Source organism: Vombatus ursinus, unplaced genomic scaffold (assembly GCF_900497805.2).
Source record: "Vombatus ursinus unplaced genomic scaffold, bare-nosed wombat genome assembly UNPS02000582.1, whole genome shotgun sequence".
Lineage (NCBI taxonomy): Eukaryota > Metazoa > Chordata > Mammalia > Diprotodontia > Vombatidae > Vombatus > Vombatus ursinus.
This window is the reverse complement of record NW_020940360.1, coordinates 21,837,450-21,855,486: the sequence shown is the minus strand read 5'-3', so window position 1 is coordinate 21,855,486 and position 18,037 is coordinate 21,837,450. Positions and strand designations below refer to the sequence as shown.

General features: G+C 37.8%; 1 protein-coding gene across 2 annotated transcripts in view; it reads left to right on the top strand.

Annotated features, from left to right (window-relative positions):
• Positions 1–210: 210 nt before the first annotated feature.
• The window catches only part of GPR63 (G protein-coupled receptor 63), a 49,786-nt gene continuing 31,959 nt past the window's right edge, over positions 211–18,037 (top strand). For both annotated transcript variants that reach the window (XM_027856036.1, XM_027856026.1), the window contains exon 1: positions 211–372. The gene's annotated coding sequence lies outside the window, so the exon portion shown is untranslated. The remainder of the gene's footprint in view (positions 373–18,037) is intronic.

The following is an 18,037-nucleotide window of genomic DNA, read 5'->3' as shown; positions in this document are numbered from 1 at the left end:
CGCAGCCCAGTTCTCTTTCCAAAAGGAGGACGTCTCCTTTAAGGAGGGAGCCCTGGGTTACCCAGGGGGGCGGGACACCCTGTGCAAATAGAGACAGCGGCAGAAGCGGCTCGCGAGCGATGCTCTTCTTCACTTTCTGCTCCAGCTCCCGCCGCTGCCTCTCTTTCCCCACCTCCTCTTCCTCCTCCTCTGCTTTCCCTTCCTCCTCCTCCTCTTCCTTCTCCTCCTCCTTCGCCACCAGCTTGCACGAGAGCTTTTGTTTTCCGGCGCCGAGGAGAGAGCTGCTATGTCCGGAAAGTTCCCAGAGGGATCGGCTCAGTCCATGCTGCTTGGGCTCCGCAGGGATTCCCCGGGCTTTGTCCTTTGTCCGAGGTGAGGCTTTTGGACCCTTTGCGTGCGGTTTTCCTTGGTGGTGGTGATGGGGAGGGTCCTTGAAACGGGGTTGCTGTGGGTGGGAACGCTGGAGGGCTTTCTGTTCTGGGGCGTTTCTCGGAATGCGCTTAGGTAAATGGGAGCCAGTGGCAAGCAGGCTCCCTGAATTTGCAGAAGTTGGGGTTGGGGGCTGGGTATTTTCGGGCACCGCGAACCCAGTTGCAGTTGGAGACATAATTTTCTGCAGCGGAGCCCCTCTTTAGCAGAAGGAAGACTCCTGGCAGCATTGGCCTTTCCAGAGAAAATGCCACCCAGTGGACTAGATGGGCACTCATTTTCTCTGACACTTGCCCCTTCTCTTATATATAGTCCTTTCAGTTACTAACCCTAAACCCTCCCTTTTCTCCTCTCCCACCTCCTTTCCCCAGAGTAGGAGGGATCCTTAAGCAATTAGGCCTTCTTGGAAATCAGAGCACTTAGCCACAGTATGGCATATGATTCCAAATCTTTCAAGTGTCCAAAAGCTCAGGTTCAGAAGGTTGGGGATGAAAAAACTAGAAAAGATCTAGAAACCTTTTGAACCTTAGGACAACGTCTTGGCATTTTCGTAGTTAAATATCACAATGGTTTATTAACTGGTAGCTGTTGAATTAGGTGAAGAATTGGTTTTGGGGAGAAGGAGTTTGGGAAAGGCAGATAATTCAGGGGCATACAGTGCCTTTTAATGTTATTGAACTGGAGGCAGATGTGTATCTGTGTCTTTCATTGTTTCCTTAGTTATATTTTCAAGACAACCTTCATTTCAGATCTTTAGCTGATTCCCTTCCTCCTCTCTCTCTCCTTCCCCATTTTGGAATTATGTAGTTTTGCAGAAAAGCTTTTTTTTTCCTCTCTCTCTTGGATTCAGGCTTTTACTAAGGATAACCATAGTAGTAGAAAGAACATACCTTCATAGCAATTTTGTCCCTTCAACCCCCCACCCCCTCCCATTCAAGTTATGAACGAGTACTGTAAAATATAGACTACGTACTAATGCATGTTGGAAATCCAGGAATTCCTCTAATCATGCTGCAGTGTCCAGTGAAAATGTAATGGTATGATTTTACCCCCCTCTCTTTTTATATTTATCAGTATTTTTTCTTTATTTTATTTGGTCAATTTGCTTTTCATTCAATCTTAGCTTAAGACAGCCTAAATTGGGAAAAGCCTATTATATCCAGGAATGATAATTAGAAGGCATTACCTGATGTTCCACTTAGATGATTTTGCTGAGAGTATTGCTTAGCTAAAGGTAAAGGTCTTGATGAATCCAAAGGTGATGTGCTTCAACATATAATGAGTTTTTAAGATAATGTGACAGAAAAGGCTTTTTGGTCTGGAAGTAAGACAACTCAGGTTTATGCCTTGGCACTGCTACTCACTGTGTAACCTTGTGCAAATCGCAACTTCTCTTGGCCTCCCTTTATCTGGGAGATAGAATAGGTCATAGGATCTTAGATTTAGAGTTGGAAGGAACTTTTAAGGTCTTTTAGCCCCAACCCCTTCAATTTATACCGAGAAGGAAATCAAGACCCTAAGGTTTCTCTCAATTCCAAAAGCTAATAATTACTATAATCCTCATTTTGCTACTAATTGGTTGGGTAAGTTGCTTAACCTCTTTGGATCTCAGTTCCCTCATCTCTAAAATGAGGGCATAGGCAAATTTTTGTTGACTTTTTTGTTTAAAATAAATGAATCAAGACCATTTTATAAGGTGTAAGCTTATAAAAGCTGTGTAAGCTCAACCAAAGAAAGTAGTGGCATGTGGGATTTTTTTCTTAGTGTGAGAAAGAGGGTCAAAACAATTCTTTTGTCATCTGTCTTGGTTATGCTGTTACGTCTACAAGGGAGTATAATGTGCATGCTTGCAAATGGATTGATAGGGATTGTGGGAGAGAAATTCTAATTGTAATAGGAGAATTTTTACAGAATATCATGCCAGAATAAACTTCTAATACTCATAAATTATATTTGGACAATATATGATCTCTTCTGATCACAGTATTTTCCCAGTCCTTTCAAAAATACTAAGACATTTCCCCTTTGCCCTCCAACAAAGTATCTTCAGCACCTGAAAATTTGTGATGAGCTGAAAAAGATTTGAAAACCAATTACTTGGGGTTGAGTCAAACACTAAGAAATTCCCACTAAACTCTAGCTACCTCTTTATTTCAGAATTTCTGGACCTTGGAGGCAAAACAGTAAAGCCAGGTTCATTATAATGGGTTCACAAACTGCTTTAATTTAGCTCCTAGGATTTTATCAATTGGTTTTTCTGCATTGAAATTTTGGAGTTGAGTTTATTCTCTTTGATGGATTATAATAGCTGTTTTGTGAGTGCTTCTCTTTGAATGTTTTAAACATTGTTATGAAATGTGTATTCACATCCAGCCATCACTGACAAGATTAAGCCTTAACTTGCTAAAGCATATGCCTAAAGAGCAAAGCTATAGTCATTAGAAGCAGTCCCTAGTGACTATTGTTTTTTTTTGTTAGTTATTATAAATTCCTTTTAATACTATTGTTTGTGTCCTTTGTTTTCATATGCTGATTCTTAACTTGACTTGGTCAAGGGCCACAGATACAAACAATCACTACCAATGGTTGTTTTTGCCCCCAGACTCTTAAAAGGTATTGTTTCTTGTCACAATACAGTGTTTGCCATGCCCAGCATTACTCTGGCATCTCTAATATGCTTTCAGAAGAGTAATACTCTTCATAAAATTATGTCCACCGAGGTAAGTTTTTCTTCCTATGGTAGCTGGTTAAATTTGCTGGAGATTTTCCCCCTTTTATTCTTAGCCATCAATGTCTAGAGATTTATTGGGTAGGATTAAAAGTCACCTTTCTGGGAGTCAAGCTATAGATAGAGAAGTTTGAGAATTCCATTTTGGGAAACATTGTATTAGATATTGGATTTGAAAGAAGGGCCAGTAAATGGATTGTTTAGGTACAATGTATTTAAAATCTAGTGATTCAGCGACAGACTAAACCAATATCTCTGGCCAACTTTTGTCAGATGGCACATCAGTGATACTTAATTGCCAAATCTGAGATATACGCACACAGACACACACAGACTTATGTATGTATGTATGTCATATGTGTATATATACATGCATATAAACACCTGCACATGTAATCCATGCGTATGTGTGCATATAAAGTCAACTGTCAACTGAAGCAGTAATTCCTAGATTTAGAGCTGGAAGGAACCTTAAGGATCATTGAGCCAACCCCTTCAAATTTGCAGAAACTGGGAGAGGTTAAGTGACTTCAATTTACTGAGTACTAAATGAGCATCTTTTATGTCCAAGGCACTTTCTTAGCACTAGAAAAAATCGAGACATGATTTCTCAGGTAATAAGCAGCAGAGCTGGGATTTGAACCCAGGTTCCCTAATTCCAAAGCAACCAACCTTTCTGTTGTACTAACTATTTGACTACTCAGAAAAACATTTGAGGGTTTTTTTTTTCATTTACTAGTGTGATTTCAAGACATGTGTACTTATTTTCTGCAAGTGCCCTTTGTTGTCTTACAATTAAGGATTTTTTGTACCACACATATTCATTAAGTGCCTACTGTGTTCCAGGCACTGGGATAGGCACTGAAGATAGAAAGACTAAACTAAAAAAAATCCCTACCCTCTTCTTAAGAGGCAGAAAACCTCTTAAGAGCAATTCAATTTGAAGCTAACCACTCATTTTAAAACTTATTCTTAGGGTTTGAGAGTGTTTCATTTTTTTTTTGCTCCTATATAATTATATGATTGAAAAACAAGAAATCGGTATTTTTTTTGGCTATTGAACTAAAACCATAGCATTTTAGAGATGGATGGGGTTTTGCTAGTTGACAATTTTTTTAAGTTGACATTTTCTTTTTTAGGCTAGATGTGACTTTAATTTGAACTGGATTTGACTACAAAGTGTAGGTACTTTTGCAACCACAAAACATGAGGAACATTCCCAATAATTTGCAGTGTGGGCAGGCTTACATACTCCAGTGAAGGATTTGCTTCAAGCATTGAGCCATGCTTGGAAAAGATAATTTTAGAAACTGTTGGCCTTCTAACAGTTTTCGGTCATTGAATTTTATGAATAGATTAAAATACCGATGAGTCTTTTGAAAAAGGTAAATTTGAATAGCTATTGAAACCAGCTTGTATCTGCCACCTCCTTCTGCTGGTTACTGTAAAACATATTTTTAGCCAAATGCTTTTGAGGGTTCACCCACAAAAAAACTCATTAGAAAGGAAAAAGTTTACTAAGATCACATTTATGTAGGATCATAGATCTAGAAAGCTTAGAAAACTTAGAGGTCATCTATTCTAAACCCTTTGCTTTCCAACCAAGAAACTGAGTCACAGAGACTTGCTCATGGTCACATAATTAGTAAATGGCAGAGCTGTGATTTGAACTCCCAAATATAGCTCTCTTTCTACATATCATATTGTTGGATGTGCCATAAAGTATACTGGACTTGCATTTAGGTCCCAGTTCTGCCATTTATTAGACATGTGGCCGTAGATAGAAAGATCACTTAACTTTTCTGATCCTCTGTTTCCTCAACTGTAAAATGGGAATAATGATACTCTATTTTCTTTTTCATAAGACTTTTATGAGGCAAGTAATTTTAAAATTGTAACCTTTGAGCCATCGTTACTGTGTGTAATTTTGCATGGTTGTTATAAATGACAGAATTGTAAATTTGGAAGTAACCCCAGAAGGCATCTAGTCTGACCTCCTCCCCATTATAGCACTCCTTTTTACAACATACTATGTCATTATTCCTCTGCTTTACTGTTTCCTGTGATAGAGAACTTACTGGCAGCCTGTTCCATCATTGGACAGTTGTAGTTGTTAAAGTTCTTCATATACTGAGCTTAAATCAGCCTGTCTATAAATCCCATCCATTATTGGTAGTTCTATTATTATCATGTTATCAAAGTGCCTGATGTCATTCAAATGGCAAAACCTTTATTTTTGAACTATGGTTAAAACCTAGGAAAAAAAATTAGGATAGATTCCTTTGGGGCAGCTAGGTGATGAAATGGATCGAGCACTGGCCCTGGAGTCAGGAGGACCTGAGTTCAAATCCGGTCTCAGACTAGACACTTGACACTTACTAACTGTATGACTCTGGGCAAGTCACTTAACCCCATTGCCTAGCAAAACAAACCAAAAAAACCCCAAACAAACCCAAAACCTAGAATGATTGCTAAATCTATTCTCTAATTTTTAAAGTTCATAAATAAGAGTTAATCTTTAATGTGAATTTTATGTTTTTCCCCAGAATTTGAACCCTAGTTTCTCATCTGAGATTCTTTGCCCCAAAAAATATGTTTAATCATACTCTGAAAATTTTGAAAATAATGTTAAAGGAAGATTTTTTTTTTAATGTAGAGGCCTGTAAAAATCTCAACATCAAGAAGTAGAGAAAACCTCAAACTCTAGTTAACCAAGTGATAGGGAAGGCCATAAAAAGATAGAGGTAAATTCAGAACCCAAGTTTTTGTTGGAGTTAATTATTGGCCAAATTCAAGGTGCTTTGGTTTCAGAGCTGTTATTATGATTTTCAGTAAAAGGGCCTCAAATTAGAATCACCTAGGAAACTTTTGAGTGCCTACCATGTTCCAGGTACTGTTTTATACTTTATAAAGACTCAGGCTATGTCCACAAGTAACTTATAGACTAATTGAGAAGACAGGACATAGTCGTATTCAAAACTACACCAGAACACTGATTGTTTTCTTTGTTGCCAAGCTCCAAATTACAAAATATCCACAAGGTAATGCATTCAGTTGGCTATCTGTGCAAATTTCTCACTTACAGGAGTTGAAAGAGGGAATCATCATGGGTTTGGGTATTTAGGGAAAGCTTTAGTCAGGCTAAGGAACTTGGCTTGAAAAATGATTTTGTCTTAGAAGAGTGAAGAGGATTGAAGAGAACATTCCCGGTATGACATTGCCCTTTGCGGGGAGAACAAGAGCCTGCTGATTAAAATCCTATCATCTTAACATGAAGAGGGAAAAGGAGGAAATAAACATTTATATAGTGCCTACTGTGTGTCAGGGTGCTAAGTGCTTTACAAATATTATCTCATTTGATCCTCATAACATCCCTTCAAGGGGATCTCTTTCCTAACCCTACCACCACAGTATTTCCAGATCCCCAGAGATAGCTCTAAATCTGTCATCCTCTAGCTATCTCTATAAAGCTAATAGTCTTACCACTCTCCTTAAGTAATGTTATATAAATTGTGTTACCTTTTTAAATATCTGAAACCACCAGAATAAGTTTCCGTTTGAGAGCATTCACCATTATAAGCATTTTAAAACCATAACCTTTTTGCTTTCTTTGGTGTTCTCATGATCCTTTGCAGTTGAATACAGATTCTGTACTTAATGTTTTCCCACATTTTTATTCTGACTGGTATAGCAGTACTTACAAGTTAGGTTAGTAGGGGAACTTTGAATTTTCCATGATGATAATGTCATCCCTTTAAATAGTACTTTGTGTTTCTAAGTCCTCTCCTTATGGGACTTTTCCTGATTTCCCCAATTGTTCGTACTTCTCCAATTTGCCTCAAAATTACTTTTCTATTTATTTGGTATCAATTTTGTATTTCTCTGTGTACATGTTGTTTCCTCTCAATAGAATTTAAGCTTCTTGTGAACACGATTGTTTTTATGCTGTTTTCTGTCTTCAGTATTGTGTTATAGTGGATAGAAAGCCAGTCAGAAGAATTGTATTCACATCCCTCCTCTAACACATACTGACGGTGTGATGCTGGGCAAATCACTTTACTTATCCATGTTTCAGGTAACTCTCTATGATTATACCACACTGCAGTGAAGATCCCTATTTGCACTGTTGAAGGGAGTTTCCCGTACCACTGAAATCACAGGTCCAGCCCCTATCCTCTGTGTCTAACACAGTGCTTGGCACATAGGAAGTATTTAATAAATGTGTGTTAGACTGAATCGAATTGAACACATGAGCCACATAGCATGGGAGATCTCTCCATTTAGCAGGTGAGGAAATTGAGAATTAGGTAACGTAACTTACCCAGGGTCACATAGCTAGTAAGTGTTGAAGTGGGATTAAAACTTAGATCTGAGTCTAGGTTCCATGATCTCTCCGCTTACCATCCTGCTTCTTATCTATATTTTTACTGTTATTCTTTTTTTGGGGGAAAGGAGTTAGGCCATGGGGTTAAGTGGTGTGCCCAGGGTTACACAGCTAGTAAGTGTTATGTGTCTGAGGCCAGATTTGAACTCAGGTCCTCCTGAATCCAGGGCCAGTGCTCTATCCACTAAAGTATCCTAATACTTTAGTGATTTGACTAATTAAAAAAAAAAACTTCTCAAGGTACCTTAATATTCTTAATTTCACATGTAAACAAACTTCCTCCCACCCCCAACCCTTTACTTTCATTATTGCCTATGCTTACTGACATCTATGTGGACATCTTAAGGAAGGAGCTGGGATCCATAAATTTATAGGGAATGAAAGAATCTGTATACTCTTTGGATCTTGTTATTTTGGAGCAGTAATAAAGCCTAGAATCAAAATGACAAATCTTCTGTACTAAAAAGGGAAATCATTTCCATGCAAGCATGGTATCATGTTGTAGGGGAAAAAAACACTGGGTCTGGAGTCAGAGGATTTGGGTTTGAATCCTAACTTCGTTACTGTGCAAGTCACTTAGCCTTTCTAGGCCTCAGTTTCCTCATCTGTAAGATGAGGGGATTGGGGTAGATAATTGGTTCATGTCACTATGCCCCAGCACTTTCAATGGCTCCCTCTTGCCGATGAATAACAATTAAGCCTCCAGAAGATATAGCAACTGTCCCCTCCTTGCTTCCTCTCTTGTTTATATAATAAAATATGGCACCTCCTACCATCAACCCATTTAGACTGACTGAAGCTTGCTGGTACTGTATATAATCATAATGGGAGGACAGGACTTTTTCTTCCTTTGTAGGGGCAAATTGCTATCTTTTTTTTTTTTAAAATAAAGAAAGGAAAAAAAACCCAACAATTGGCAGACATAGAAGGTGGCAGGGAGTTTGGTACCCATATATTACTTTGGCCACTCTAGCAGATGTATTTTTAGTCTGGACAGAGTCTGGCTGGAGATAGAGGGAAGATGGTGCCCAATAAAATAATTTGGGTATTTCATAAGTGCGAGCCTGAATGCATCTTGTATAATATCAGTTTTGCATAAAACTAGAGATGAGATCAGGAACTATGTCTTCTTTGCTATACCCTTCCATTCTAACAGTACATTATTTGCCTTAACACGTTATGGTCCAGCCATACTTTCCTGCCTGCTGTTACATATGACGCTGTTGACTCTGTCTTTTTCTCTGTGCAGGCTGTCTGCTCTTCATGACTGTAATACACTCTTTACCTACTTCCCTAGGAGTCCCCAGTTTCTTTCAGATTTCAGTTTGAATACCACATCTTTGGTACAGTGAAAGGAGCCCTGGCTTGGTAGTTAGAGGATCTTGGTTCAGATCTCCCTTCTGATGATATCTGTGTGACACAGGGTAAGTTACTCAATCTTTTTGGATCTGTTTCCTCATCTGTAAAATGAAGACGTTGGACTAGATGGACCCTAAGCTCCTTGCAGCCTTGGCTGTACCATCCCTCTATATCAAGGTTTAGATCCTCACTGCTAGTCACTGCCCCCAATTCTTGTATTTATGCATTTATTTAGTTCATATTTGCATTTTGCACATACACACCTATGTGTATACTCATTTATACACTTTCTATCCCTACCTAATCTATCTCTTTTAATAGTATTGTAAGCTCCTTGAAGGCAAGGACTATTTCTTTCTTGTCTTTTTTTTTTTCTATTTATACGGTGCCTAGCACAGGAATGGGGAACCTTCAGCCTTGAGGCCTCATGTGGCCTTCTGAATCCTTATGTGTGGCCTTTTGACTGAATCCAAATTTTACAGAACCCCTAGCCTAGCACATAGTAGGCACTTAAGACTTAATTATTGACTTATTGTATCTTTTGTAGTGCCTTGCACATAATTGTATACAATAAGTAATTATTGAGTGAGTACTAATAACCTTCTTTTGAAAGTATATTCATGTCCATTGCTAAGAAGGGGACTGTTTTCTGAACCTGTAAAGTGAAGGTGGTCATGAACTAATTCTAGTGGACAATGATAGTGGGTCACATTAAATAAAAGCAATTTAGCTGCTTGGATTTTTTAGCCTTTGCTATGTTCCTTTATCCTTAAAGGACTTTAAATATAAAAATGATAATGAAAACATGTATATTTTATATGAAATATATTCATATATTACATATATAATACACACATACATAATATCTAATATATGCTATGCATATGTATACTATACTTATTTTAAATTAAAGATTGCAATGCCAGAAACTCCCATGTTTTACTGTTCCAGAAGAAAAAAGGTACTGTCTACCTTTGTTGTAAAATAGATGTCTAAAGTAACAAGTGGCACTTTTATTTCTTTTTCTTAGAACAGACATACATGTAAAGCATAAGTCTAAAAACAAAAATACATGTTTAAGTCTAAGGATTTGTTAGGGTATGTTAAGTACCATTTGTCATATTGATCAGAATGCATGGCAGCATTATGTTGTAATGGAAAGAATGTTGTATAGGTTGGCAAAAGACAGACTGTCTTTAAATAGCTGGGCAAATAGCTTAGTTTCTCTGGGCCTTAGTTTTCTCACCTGTCAAGATGGAGGGTTAGAATAGAGTATCTTAATGAATCATTTGTGACACATTAAACCTTAGAAATCATATAACCTCTTTTCATTTTATAGATAGGGAAACTGAAACTTACAGAAACAGAGCCTTTGGTGTTTCACACTCCTCTTTCCATGTTAGCTCATGACTAGTGCTAACATAACTGAATTATGTCTTTTCACTTAACAAGGTTGTGTGGAAAAGTATTTTGCCAGCCTTGAAATGCCATATAAATGAGGTGTTATTATTTTAGCATTTTACTGCCAATCTATCTAATAATTTTGGTCTCTTGGAGTTATCGTGGTTTGATAGTGTTTTGTTTAAAAAAACAAAAAACATATGAGAGATTACTCTACTTTGGAACCATGATGACATCAAGATATTAGAATTGTTGGATAAGCTGAGGGCTAAAGAAACTAAAATAATGACTCATTTATATAGCACTGTAAGGTTGGCAAAATACTTTCCATTTAACAACCCCATTAAGGGGGCATTACAAATATTGTTATTCCTATTTTACACGTGGAGAAAATGTGAAAAGAGAAACAAATGACAGTTAAGAGAATAGTACCTCTTAATGTACATAGAGTTATATTTACTCTCGATACTGACAATGCCACTAGTGAATGAGGAATCACACTTGATAGGTTAATGTACCAACTTTTGTGAATAATTAGATTTTGTTCACATAGATAACTTTTTTAGAGTAACATGTACTTTACCTCAAAATAGAATAATGATTGGGCTTGGCCTTGAAAGGGAGCAAGAGTTAAATGAATTCCTTTGGATGTAAGAGTGAGGATGTAGTAAAAAGAAACATCAGATGCTTTTCTGGTAATTTTGTGAAGGACATGAGTACAATACACTTTCTATTCTCCACAGTAATAGAGCAGAAACTCTTTGAGACTTAACACCTGCCTTAGTGTAACCTTGAATTATTTCCTTTGTAAAGATGCCTTTTCAGTAATGTGATTTGATCTCTAGTTTATCTAAATTTGTGTATTAATTAACCTTCTTAGACCCTCCTGCTCCATTGACTCCTTGTAGTGTAGAGATGATGATGTATTCCCAATTGCTCTGAACACTGAAGCAGGACTTCTGTCAGGCCCTACTAACTTCAAAAGTTTTTTTAAATGGATTGTCATTTAAAGATTAGTGTAGCTAAATTTGCAAAGACTTATCACCGGAAGGTTGATCGCCAGATTTTTTTTGGGGGAGGGGGGGATGTGACACAGCAATTCATTGTTGTCTACTCATGACTTGTGATCTGGGTTTGTGGAGGGATTACCCATACAAGTAAAATTATGGATTTTTAAAATATTGACCTGCCCTAGTATAATCTTACGTCACTGAAGTTTATGGCTAGTCCCCAGAGCTCATGTTACCTAATAGTTTTAACTTCTATCATCAAAACTTCTTTCTCTATGGTGTTATGCTTTCTGTAGCACTTGATAATGAGGAGTGAAAATGGTCTAGAGGGGACTTAGGAGGAAAAGGAAAAAAACTCTGCAAAATCCACACGTTTTATATTAAGTGGCAGTACGTAGATGTATACGAACATATATGTACATTCATATATATAATTTCAGTTTTATATATATATTTCAGTTATAAGTCACTTTCTAGACTCAGGTTAATAAGCAAAGTGACACTGTTTCCTTTTGAAAATAGAAAGTGAAGTTTTATGTGTCAACACATGATAGCAGGGTGCTTAAACTGCTTCTTCACACTTCCTGGTTCCAATTTTAAAATCTAGCACTTTTCCTAGCAGGTACATTTTTCATTTTTGTCTGGACCTCTCTGTGGCAGTGGCTCCTTTCTCTAAACATTAGTCTTCAGGCAGTGTTTTTCAGTTTCGTCAGGGGTTTAAGTTTATAAGCCATTTTATAAAACTACAGTGTCCATGTTCTTTTTAAGCTGTTCAGTTTCATAGTCCAATTTGCCAGTTTCCTGTTTATTGCATCAGATTTCTGTGATTTGGCATTGGTAGAGAAAGTTGAATATATCCTACTTTGAGCTCTACTCCTCTCTTTTTCTTTTGATCTTTCTTTTATTAACCTGGATGACAAACTGCAGTAAGTGCTTTTTTGTCTTGGTGTCTTATTTTTAAAATAGGGAATCATTATTCAAAGCTTATTTTAAAATGATTGTGGAATCTCAGCAGAATTTTTTTTAAAAGGAGAAAGTCTTTGTTTTTTTTATTTTTCTCCTTCCTTCTTGGAATACAAAAGTCCTAAAATTTCTTTCAAGTGAGTAGGCCAGAGGTGGGGAACCTTTGGCTTCGAGGCCACATGTGACCCTCAAGGTCCTCAAGTGTGACCCTTTTACTGAATCCAAACTTCAAACTTTGGATAAGCCTCAAAAAGAAAATCCATAGAGTGCTGGACCTAGAATGAGGAAGACCTAAATTCAAATGGAGGCCGAAGCACTTACTAGCTGTGTGGTTGTTGGCAAGTCACTTCACCTCTGCTTCAGCTTTATCTTCTATAGACTGGGTTTAATAATTGCGCCTTCTCAGGACTGTTGTGAGGATAAAATGAGGTAATACTTGTAAAGTGTTTTGCAAACCTTAAAGTGCTATTTAATCTGCCTCCTACCCCATTGCATCAGACTACACAAAATTGTGGTACTTCACCTTCTTCCTTATAAAGCTCTAATTTGTTTTGTCTCTTTGATATTAAAACTGTCATTAGCTTCGGTAACACCATGTGCCCTTGACCACACCACTACCAATTCCACAGAGAATTCTTGGACAGAGACCTTTTCTGATTCTGTTCTGTACCTCATTCCTACCTGGGAACAAGTGGAAAGTAGTACACAGAAAACATGTGATACAAGAATCAGTAAATTTAGAGAGGAAGAATAATAAACTAATGACCTCCAAAAAAACAGTGCTAATAGTTAGGAATGTGACCCAAATGATTGGTAATGATTGACAACTGATCTCAGGTGGAAGGCAGGAATCTGAGTTTGTGTTTTTCTTAATTATTGCAGATGAGAAATAAAAACACAATAGTAGAACAAGGGATAATGGAGAAATGACTAGAATCAATGATCTAAGAAATTTTGGATAAAGTCCAGTTGCCTTCAGTAAGGACTTTAAAAATTACTATTTAATGTTAGTAAACTAAACACATCTATTTTTATTTTCTTTCTTATTGAAATACATTTATTCTAATTTTTCTTAGTTCCACATCATTTATTAAATGTCTACTACATGCAAGTATGACACCTAAATAGTTCAGATACAAAGAGGAAAAATGACAATCTTTGCTTTCAAGGAACTTATCATTGAAAAGGATGAAATAAGTAGGTAGGATGCAAAGTTCTAAGGGAGAGAGAGGGGGAGAGAAAGAGGGGGGGGAAGAAGAAAAAAAAAGGACAGAGGGGGGGGGCGGAAGAGGGGGACGGAGAGAGGAGGAGGAGAGGGGGAGAGAGAGGGGGAAGAGAGAGAGGGAGAAGAAAATACAGAAGGGGAGGAGGGAGAGGGGGAAGGAGAAAGAGGGAAGAAGAAGATATAGAAGGGGAGGAGGGAGAGAGAGAGAGAAATAGAGAAATAGTGCTCTAGGAAAAATTGAGGAGAGTTTGCTTTCAGATGGAGAGATCAGCAGAGACTATGTGGGGGAGGTAGCCCTTGAGCTTTACCTTGAAGAAAATGAAGGATGTCAGTGGGCAGAGATGTGGAGAATGGGTTTTAAAGTAGTAAAACACTGTATTTCAACCCTAATTTATTCCCTTGTTTTCACATTTGAATGATTTACATTGATCTGAAAGTGATACCAGGAAATGAATGAAATTTGAGGTTTATATATGAGAACTTTATAATTAATGGTAACATTGGGATCCATAAACACAGGGTCTTGTTAGAGGTTTAAAAAAAAAAGCTGTATTATAATGCTTCTGATCCTAAATTCCCTCAGAGGTTAGGTGTCTAAGGCTAACCTATTGTATATAAAATTTCATATTGCAGGGAATTAGTGATGTGTCAGTATCTGAGATTTGTAGGGAGGAGGCAGTCATCTCTTCTGCCTGCTCAGTATCTGGGACTTAGGTATATGATTTTTCTGGAACCTGTGCTACTTCTTATAAATGTATAATTCTGCTTATTCTATTCAATTCTATCATCATGAATATTCAGTGAGAAATGCTTTCCTCCCAGAGAAATTGCAGTGTTCTTTTTCTCAGAATATTTTTTGGTTAGTCGGTTGAGCAGTATATCAAATTTTGCATTTGGACTGTCAAGTACAATAATTCCTGCCATTGTTTACATTTTATATGGAGGAAAAATAAGGAAACACATTTACTATTTTGCTGCACTAGTATCAGATACTGCCTTGTACGTGGTTGCTACTGGTGGAAATAAAAGGAAGAGTAGACCTTATCAGAGCATAATAAAACTGCCAAATGTGCATGAGGGAATAAGCAGTGGGAGGTAGAAGATCTAGTAATAGATTGCCTTTTGGGAGGTATAGTGACTTTTCTTCCAGTAGTGGTCAGTCTATTGTCTAATCACTTTTGCTTTATATCTACTTAGTTAAGACTAAGAAAACCTGGTTAGGAGAATCAGCCATGGACACTTAGTTGCAAGGGCAGGTCCCTCCAGTTTCATGCCTCTCTGAACCAGCCACATGTGAGAGTTTGAAGGTTTTAATTATATTTGGCATTTTTCCACTGGAACTTGGAAGCAGCCATCTTACTGAAATGGGGTGTTACTTGTGACACTATCAGTGGGAAAGCAGTAACAAACAAAAACCTAGGGCCTCCACTGGGACACTTTATTTTTCTCCCTGGTGATTTCATGCTGTAAGAGAAAAGCCAAAGCTGGCTTCTAGAATACAAAACCTTTTCATCACCTGGGTTCTTTTTGTTTTAAAAGCTCTTTTATGGTGCCTCAAAAAGAAAATTCAGTATTTCTTGGTTAAAACAAATAGCACTTCCTTTCTAGCATCTTTTTTAAGTGTCAGGAAGAGGTGGGTGGTTTTATACCTAGAGATACTGCATGGATGCAGGACATTATGGATGGAGTTTAGTCATAAGGCTTTCTATTTAAAGCTGGAAGAGACCTTAGAGGTTATCTTTACAAATAAGGAAACTGAGACCCATAGAGGTTAAGTGACCTGCCCAGGAACACACAGCTAGTGTCTGAGGCAGGATTTGGACTCAGGTCTTCTAATTTAAAGTGTAGTGCTCTATCTACTATACGTGTGTGTGTGTGTGTGTGTGTGTGTGTGTGTGTGTTTGTGTTTAAAGTGCCTTCCCTGGGTTAGTTATTTCCTATTAATTCTGCATATAGCTTATTTGTATGTTTGTTGTGTCCCCCATTAGATTGTGAGCTCCTTGAAGGCGGGGACTGTGTTTTACTCCTTTTTATATCCTCAGCACTTGGCATAGTCCCTGGCACATAGTAGGTGCTTATTAAATGTTTAATGATTGATTGATTGAAGTGTAGAAGCTGTTATTATAGTTCTGTGCTGTAAACAAACCTGATATGATATGTAAAAATACAGAATTAGGCAAAAGACAAATTAGGAAGTGGTTGTTCTTTTACAGGAGGAATCTTTGCTTTATAAAAAAGATCTACTAGGTTTCTTTTTGTCCATTTCCCCAGGAAGTACATTTTATATTATTGGATTGATTACGGTTAGGTTTCTGTTCAGCTGTTAAGGAGTATATCCATTGTATAAAGCTAAGTAGGGCATCTAGCTGTCAATAGAAAATGAGTTGGATTTGTAGTCAGAGGACTTAAGTTTGAATCTGCCACATAGATGACATTTCACCTCACTGGGTCTCTTTTTCCTTATCTGTAAAATGAAGAGGTTAGACTCTATGGTCCTTTTTATTCTGCTTTCTAAGTATTTGGTTTTGTTTGCTTTCTTTTTCCTCCCACTCAAACTCTTAAAAGTAAGCCCATAAAGCCTTTCCTGAATAACAATAAAAACTTTTAGCCTTCTCCTTTTGGACGCCTCCTACCTACAGAAGCTTTACTGTGTTTTTCACCCTGTCCCATTTAGTCACACTGACTATATTCTATCAATTATATTGTTTCTGTCTTTTTAATCTTTTTCCATTCCCATTCCTTTTGAGTATAAATAAGATCTATTTTCTTCCTCGCTTCCAACAAAACAAGATATTAAAAACCAAAACAAAACAAAATCCTTCCCTTCAGTTCAATTCACCAAGCATTTATTAACTTCTTATTGTGTTCTGAGCACGTAGAACACTAGGTCTGGAGTTGGGAAAACGAGTTCAAATTCGACCTCAGACCTGATGTGACCTTGGGCAAGTCTCTTGACATCATTTGGAAAAATGGGAGAAATGATACTTCCACTCATCTCCCAGTATTATTGTGAGGGTCCGATTATATGCACAAAGCACCATGTAAATTATTAGGAAAATCCTGCACATCCTACAAGGCCTAGAACAAGTCCCAGAGAAACTCTCCTGACTACTGTAGGATGCAACAATCTTTTTTGTTTTGAGAGGCAGCTGTTGGCCCAGTGAAATCCTGAAGACCTGAGTTCAAATGTGACCTCAAACGCTTTCTAGATGTGTGACCTTGGGCAAATCACTTACCATCTTTTTGCCTTAAGAGTAAGTAAGATATTTGTAAAGTCTTTATAGTTCCTGGCACACATAGTGGGCGCCACATAAATGCTAGCTATTTATTATTATTGTTAAATTTAAGCTGCTGTGCACCAGTAGCTTAAATTCCTTTGACTTTGTTTTTCCTCCTAAAACCATTTCCTATTCTTTCTCTATATCTTCAGTGACAAACTTCTGGGAAGAAGACTATACTTTCTGCCTCCCAACCTACTTTTTCTTCTACCCAGGGAATCTGGATCTTTCCGCTGTCACTTAATGGAAACTGTTTCCTAAAAGGTAATCAGTGTCCTGATGGCTAAGTTTCAGGTTCTTTTCTTAGTCCTTACACACTGCCTGCATTATCTTTTCTTATAGTTCATCCTCATCAGGATATTCTCTTCTATTTTGCACTGGCTTGGTTCTTTTCTTAATTCTCTTCTCTGACCATTCATTCTTTCAGCTTGTACATAGTCAATGTCCCATGCCTACTATGGGTTGGGGAGTTTATCCTTTCTACTCTTAGAGTCATAGGATTTGGACCTGGAGGGGACCTTAGAGATCATCTATTTTAAGATTCCCTCCACCATTTTACAGATGAAGAAATTGAGATCCAGAGAGTCGAAGCAAACTCCCTACAATCACATAAATAGCAGGCGTTAAAGTCAATATTTGAACCAAGGTTCTCTGTCTCCTTCATTGTCTGGATCCTGTCGGGGAAGCTCCAGTGCAGGCTCCCTTGAGGAGTCATAGGTGGGATTCTCAGGCTTTCTCAGTGGGCTAGAGCAGAGGTTCCCAAACTTATTTGGTCTACTGCCCCTTTTTAAAAAATTACTCAAAAAAAATTAGTCAGCGCCCCCCTGGGGTTAGGTTAGGTTAACCCTTATTTTTATTCAACACCCCTCAGTTGCTCCCAAGGCTACTACTGCCCCCCTCATTGTTCCAGCACCTCCCAGGGAGTAGTATTGCCTACTTTGGGAACCTATGGGTTAGCGGAAACAACGCCTGGCTTGAATCTTTTAGAGCTTTTGCTGCTTGTGTGACCTTGGGCAAGTTATTTTTCTCTTCTGAGTCATATTTTCCTTATTTTTAAATGAGGGAGTTGGACAATAAAAACATACTTAGGTAGAAACTTTAATATTTACAAACCTCTTTTTACATTATCTCATTTGAATTTCACAATAATCCTGTGAGGTGGGTCCTACCAGTGTTGTCCTTATGTTTCAGATGAGTAAACTGAGGCTTACCGAGTTGAAATGGCTTGTGCATGGTCACATAGCTAGTGTCAGAGGTAGT